Here is a 6,216-nt window from a genome sequence, read left to right on the forward strand (position 1 = left end):
TGAAATAATGGAGATGTAAACTTGCTATGAATGTGTTTTCATTTCCCCTCCCTTGCGTATTCAATTTTTATTATTAAATTATTAAATGAATATTAATAATTAATAAGGGTGTTCAAAAAATCTAATTTTATAAATCTAATTCATAACCAATATTAAATTGGTTTTAAAAATCTATATCTATATTCAACAGATTTTTTTATTAATTATATTTGTATAACTAGTTTAGTATATAAATCTACTTTTTAAAATTAGATTTTTTTTAGTTATTCTCTCTCTTTTTTTTCACCTTTTTTTCGGTATTTTATTTCATCCTTTTCATTACTATGAAGTGATATTCATTCTCTTTAGATAGGGTTTAACATAAAGAACTCAAGAATTAACCTGATTTTTTATAACTTGTACCAACTTGCAATTATTTTTCCTTTCATTTGAGTCAATTATTTGGAATCATATATGCATGTATATTCTTAACTAGTATTCTTAACTACAAGATGAACAAAAAAAAAAGGATAGTTTGGTTAATCACAAAATCAAGTGCGTATTTTTATTTTGAGGTTATTTTAGGTGTTTAGTTTTTCTTTTATATGTGTCTATTGTTTGAAATTATGTATGCTTGTAATGTTTTCAACAAAAAGATGAATAAGATAAAAGAATGATTTGATAAATTAAAAAAATAATTTAGTAACTGTTTTGAGATTATTTTAGGTGTTTATTCTTGCTTCAATTTGTGTTTATTGTTTGGAATCGTGTATGCATGTAATATTTTCAACTATAAAAATGAATAAAAAAAAGGAATGGTTCAATAAATCACAAAATCAAGTGGACAGTTTTATTTTGAGGTTATTTTGGGCATTTACTTTTGCTTCCCTTTATGTCTATTGTTTAGGACTATGTATGTATGTAATGCTTTCAAAAAATTGATATGTGAATATTTAGATTTAAATTTTGTGAATATTGTGATCTTAATATGGTTCTACTTATCATGTGACATTGGATAGTAATTTTTGTTTTTATCTCGTAGAGTTATGTTTTTGTGATTTTTTAAATAAGAAGAATTTGATATTTATTGTGATATCTCATGTCCATTAATTGTGTTGAGATTTGATTGTTGAAGGAATAAAAATAAATTTATTTATATTAAGGTGTTAAATTAAAACATAAATAAAGAGATTAGGTTGACAAGACATTTTTTAAACTTTATTACTTGATAGCTTTTGAAAGACATTTTAATATTAAGATTCAAATTAAGAATAAGATTATTTTAATTAAGATCAATGTAACACTTTAATTTAATTTCTAAATAAATAAATTTCACAAAAATAGAAATAATAAAATTTTTCATTTAAACAGTTCTCAATACATAGTTCAATAAAGTATTTTAGAATAAGGGTGGATTACAATTTATATCAAACGATTGCTACAAGATTAATTTAAATACATCAAAGTTTTCAAAATAACTTTCTAAGACCTATAGCAGTTTCATTCATCCCTTCACTGAGTCTGATGCTGATCGTTTTGGTCCTGAAAAATAAATGTAAGGGTGAGTACTTTACACTATCACACATAAGCACAAAGACTCACCTTGCACGTTTCACACACTTACTAACGTAATTTTTAAATCATTCATCAACTAACACGAGTAATACTTTTCAACATTTCATTCCAATCCACATACACGTGCGCTCATTGCACGTCAGTCATGCTCACTGTGGCACTATGATCACAGATTCCTGATGCCCTCAACTTTAGAGACTTATTCAGTTCACACTATGAATGATCGTCGGATAGCTCCTACTCCACGGATACGTGTTTGGTATTGAGCCCCCAAGCAAATGTATTAATCAGAGGCTGGGTCAAGAGGAGAATGTGTGACGTATGGTGCACCCACGTTCACTGTTAGTGTCACTACCACTCTCTCCTTTCTACTGCCCTTATCTTCCATACTCCTAGTATATTGCTGAACCATTCATAGTTTTCAATCATTCCAAATACCATCACAATCACACCCAACATGCCATTCACACATATTTCCAACCATTCACATTATTCGGCACAAATCAATGGCATGTTAGTACACACATTCACCCACATTCTCATTCAAGGACATGTCTACCCATGTTCAACCACATTATATCCAACCACACACTTTCTATCCTAATTTCACCACAATCAAGTTATTTCATCACACATCATACACAACATCAATCACATCACACTCAAATACTCCATTTCTCATGGAAACCCTGCTACAATCAAGTCATTCACCGCACACATGTCCAATATTCATTTCTTCATGCTCAATCAAGAATCTTTTGTCAAACAAGCCTATTCCTACATTCTATCTCAATCACATTACAACTCATAGCAAATAAACAGATTCAAAACAAAAAGAGATAGCGTAGAGTCCCTTTTGACCTCGAAATGACGACACACAAACACAAATCAATGGTGAAAGCGTTTCTCACACGGATTTTCGTCCAAAATACATGAAAAACTTCATGAGAAACTGAAAGAACATGAAAGGAGAACAAAAACCAAAACCCTAACTCTTAGAACTTACCTCCAAGCATCTCAAACACAATTTTAACCTTCAATCTTACTCTCAAACGGCTTTAGAGGTAGTTTAATCGATGGAAATGAGTTAATGGTAAAGAGAATCGAAATAAAGATGAGAGAAAGAGTGGGAAATAGGTTTTCACGAACCCTAAACCCTTCAAATACCCTTCCAATCACGATATTCTTGCTATAGCGAGGTATCTTTCGTTGCTCGCTGCAACGACACCCTTTTTCACTACAACAAAAATCTCAGACAAATTTGCACTCTAGTTTCTAAATCTCGCTATAGCGAGGCCTTCTCACTGCAACGAGAATGCCCCTTAGCCTACATTTCAATTTCAGCACAACCACACTATACATATATCTTCACAATTATATTCATATCCAAATCATCACACAATCAAATGCATATTCAAACATCAATTTTCAATATTTATATTAATAATCAAATAATTTACAAAACTTGGGACATTATAATCAAGATTAATTAACATTAAGATTAATGTAATAGTATTACTTTTAAATTTCAAATATAAGATTCATATTATTAATGGAGAAATGAGGGATTATGATGGTTAAAGCTAAGTCCATAAGCTTGTCAGGCACACATGTCTTCTTCATATTTTCCCTTCTAATATATATTACTCTTCCTCTTGGCAAGTTCCACAGTCATTTATGGGATGTCAGACACAATTTTCCTTCTTTCTCTACTTTATATACATTTCTAGTTGTATTTTCTTGCTCAGTCAAACCTTGCTTTCCTTTTCCACATAGTGTCACCATGGAAAGCGGGCTAAAGCGACGTCTCTTTTGCCTACAAAGACCCGTCTTTCTTGTCTCCTTGACACCAAAGTCGCCTTCCATCTTGCTAGACAAGATAGGGGTTGTACCAATAACCCTTATTCAGTGATTAACAGGGTCATTATGTTGGAAACTAGTCACACTATCTTGGCCCGTTAGGTGTTTTGTCTATTCACCTGGATGCACTTTACCTTTCCCTATCAAAACATCTCTTCCACATGTACTCCTCCATTATGCTTTTAGATATTTTTTTTTATTTCTCTCTTGAGTTGTTGTGTCTTTTTTTTTTTTTCTAATTGCAAGAGATGTGATATGCGTTTTTCTTCTTATGTACCATGGTATGTGTGATTTATAGACAAGTTTAATGATGATTATTTATTATGTATAAGCTTCAATATTTATTATGCAAGTCCTAGCATCTTTGTCTTTGCATGTTTGCTTGTCAAAAGCTGTTGGCTCTCATTAGCTTCATTGTACTTAGATAGTCTTTATGGTCGTCTAGATCAAGTATCAAAACAAATGCACCTATCTTTTGGTCACTTCCTACTTTATAGTTTTGTTAATGTAACCTTCCTTCAATAGTTCTTTTTTGAGTGCTTTCCAGAGTACACCCTTCCCTACAATCCCGCACTTCCTCCTAACAATTTTAACTTCTCCTTGGTTCCTCATTTGTGGTCCTAGTCTAGTTTCACTCCTTCTAGTACCTCATCTTTAATTTTTGACAAATTCCAATCTTTAATTATGTGTCCCTATGTTCGCTCTCCTCCTAGTGTTTAAGTATTGGATATTTATGATGAAACTTGTTCAGCCTGCACAAAACCTTCATTGCAAATGGTGTATATAATTTTTGGGATGTATGTATATCCTCTAGGTACCTTTAAGGCTTCTTAGTCACTGACTCGTATGGCATTCACGGTAGTGCTTTGTGGCCCTTTGTATATCGCCCTGATCACATTATTCGTCAGGCTAATTGGGATCAAGCCCCTTGCTCACTCTTCTTGAATGTTGTTGATCTACGCTCTTGCATGAAGCGCATCTTGTCAGGTGACTCCATGGCGCTCCCCTCCTTTGGTAGCTCCCTAGTCACCTCTCTTTGACGCAATGACAATTTCTTGTTTACTTGGTTAGTTTTTCATTATGCGGTATTGGAACATCTACATATTTTTTAGCAACAAAAGAACACTCATTTATTTTCGTCAGACTTTATTATCTTTTGTGACCTTTATTACATGACTTCTTTCCCAAGTGTTAAACATGTTGAGTGCCTTACTATTTTACTTTGTATGTAGTTGCAGTCAACGATTCTGCTACTCACAATTGCAAGTCTAACTGTTCGCTAGAGGTACATTCAGACTCTTTATTCAAAGGCACTAGTATACACACTTTAAGTGTCTTTTCTACTGTGGAGCGTCACTCTCACGCTCACGTGGTGTCTGCTGATAAGTCTATATTTTGGCATGCTTTTACAATATATATATAGTCATGTGTGACCATTATTTTATTAGGATTTTGCAATAATTGCTATATTAATTATGCAGTTTAACACAAGAAGACCACAATTAGATTTTAGGTGCATTTTGAGTTCAAATTGGATGGAAAATAGAACGCCATAAACAGCATGCCCATACCCTAGCAACCATCACGGGAGTGCTTCGAGTCACATGCACAACTGTGCTTATAGCTTTGGGTGGTCATGCTTACCTATGAGAATTCTAACTTTGAAGAAATATTAGGATTTTGAAACACTATTAAAGGAACTTCATAGGCAATGACTTAAGAAGAACTTTTTGCATCTTTCCGATACCTTCAATCTTGGTTTTAGCCAATTGCTAACAACTATTGGAGCTTTGAGATCGTGTCTTGGAGTCAAGAGCTTTCTTTTTATTTTCTCTATTAGAAACTCTTCTAGTTTGCATTCACTTTTTGAATAACTACGCATTGATTTATTATTGTTTTGATTTTCAATTATATTATGTCTATCTAAATCCATAGTTAGGGTTATGGTGAACATTTTACATGACTCTATGGGATCTTTGTAATTAATGACAATTTCATATTTCCTTTATTGATTAATGTTTATCCTATTGCATTATATTTGTATGTTCAGAATTGACAACTCTTAAACATACCATAATTAATTATATTGTAGGCAACGGTACGACATATAGTTAATAGATCTATAGAGTAAAATGAGACAAAAGATTAAGCGGACCAAATTTAGTTCTTCTTTTTTAATCGTTATTAAATTAATAATTCATAAGCTCTTTATTCTTTCTCTTTCTTTTACTTTGCGTGACCATTGGGGGTAATAGCTTAAGAAAAAGACTTTTAACATTGCATGACTATTAGGTGTTAATAGATTTGGTATGTTTAATATAGCAAAGTGTAAAAGTGAAATCATACGCCTTAGGTTCTTCTTAATTAGTTTATTATTAAAGGTTATGCTTATTTAATTCTTTTTATTTACTTTTATATTTGAATCATTGTTTTATTTAATTTCATATCCTTTAAGTTCAAACAATTGAATTAAAAAATTCTTAGTAATTGGAAATAATCCTTCTGTGATGATATTTCAAAAACTTATTTAGAACTCCTTTATTACTTTTCAACTAATACACTTGCCCACAAACATCTATTGTTACTTTAACTACACCAGGTGATTTGACCCATTGGAACTCACTCTCTCAGAGTCTTGGTGTGTCTCCCTCTAAGGCTCTCTCTCTTTCTAAAAAAAAAAAAAAGAACCTTCAGTTACACTTGCTCGCTCTTTCGCTAGGTTGTGCTCTTTCTTTAGGCCAACTACTCCAACCTCTCCCATCCTAGTGGATTTAACAATTGTAGAGCCTAGGGCCTTTGATG

This window comes from Abrus precatorius, unplaced genomic scaffold (genome assembly GCF_003935025.1).
Source record: "Abrus precatorius isolate BTA unplaced genomic scaffold, Abrus_2018 Scaffold8, whole genome shotgun sequence".
Taxonomy (NCBI): domain Eukaryota; kingdom Viridiplantae; phylum Streptophyta; class Magnoliopsida; order Fabales; family Fabaceae; genus Abrus; species Abrus precatorius.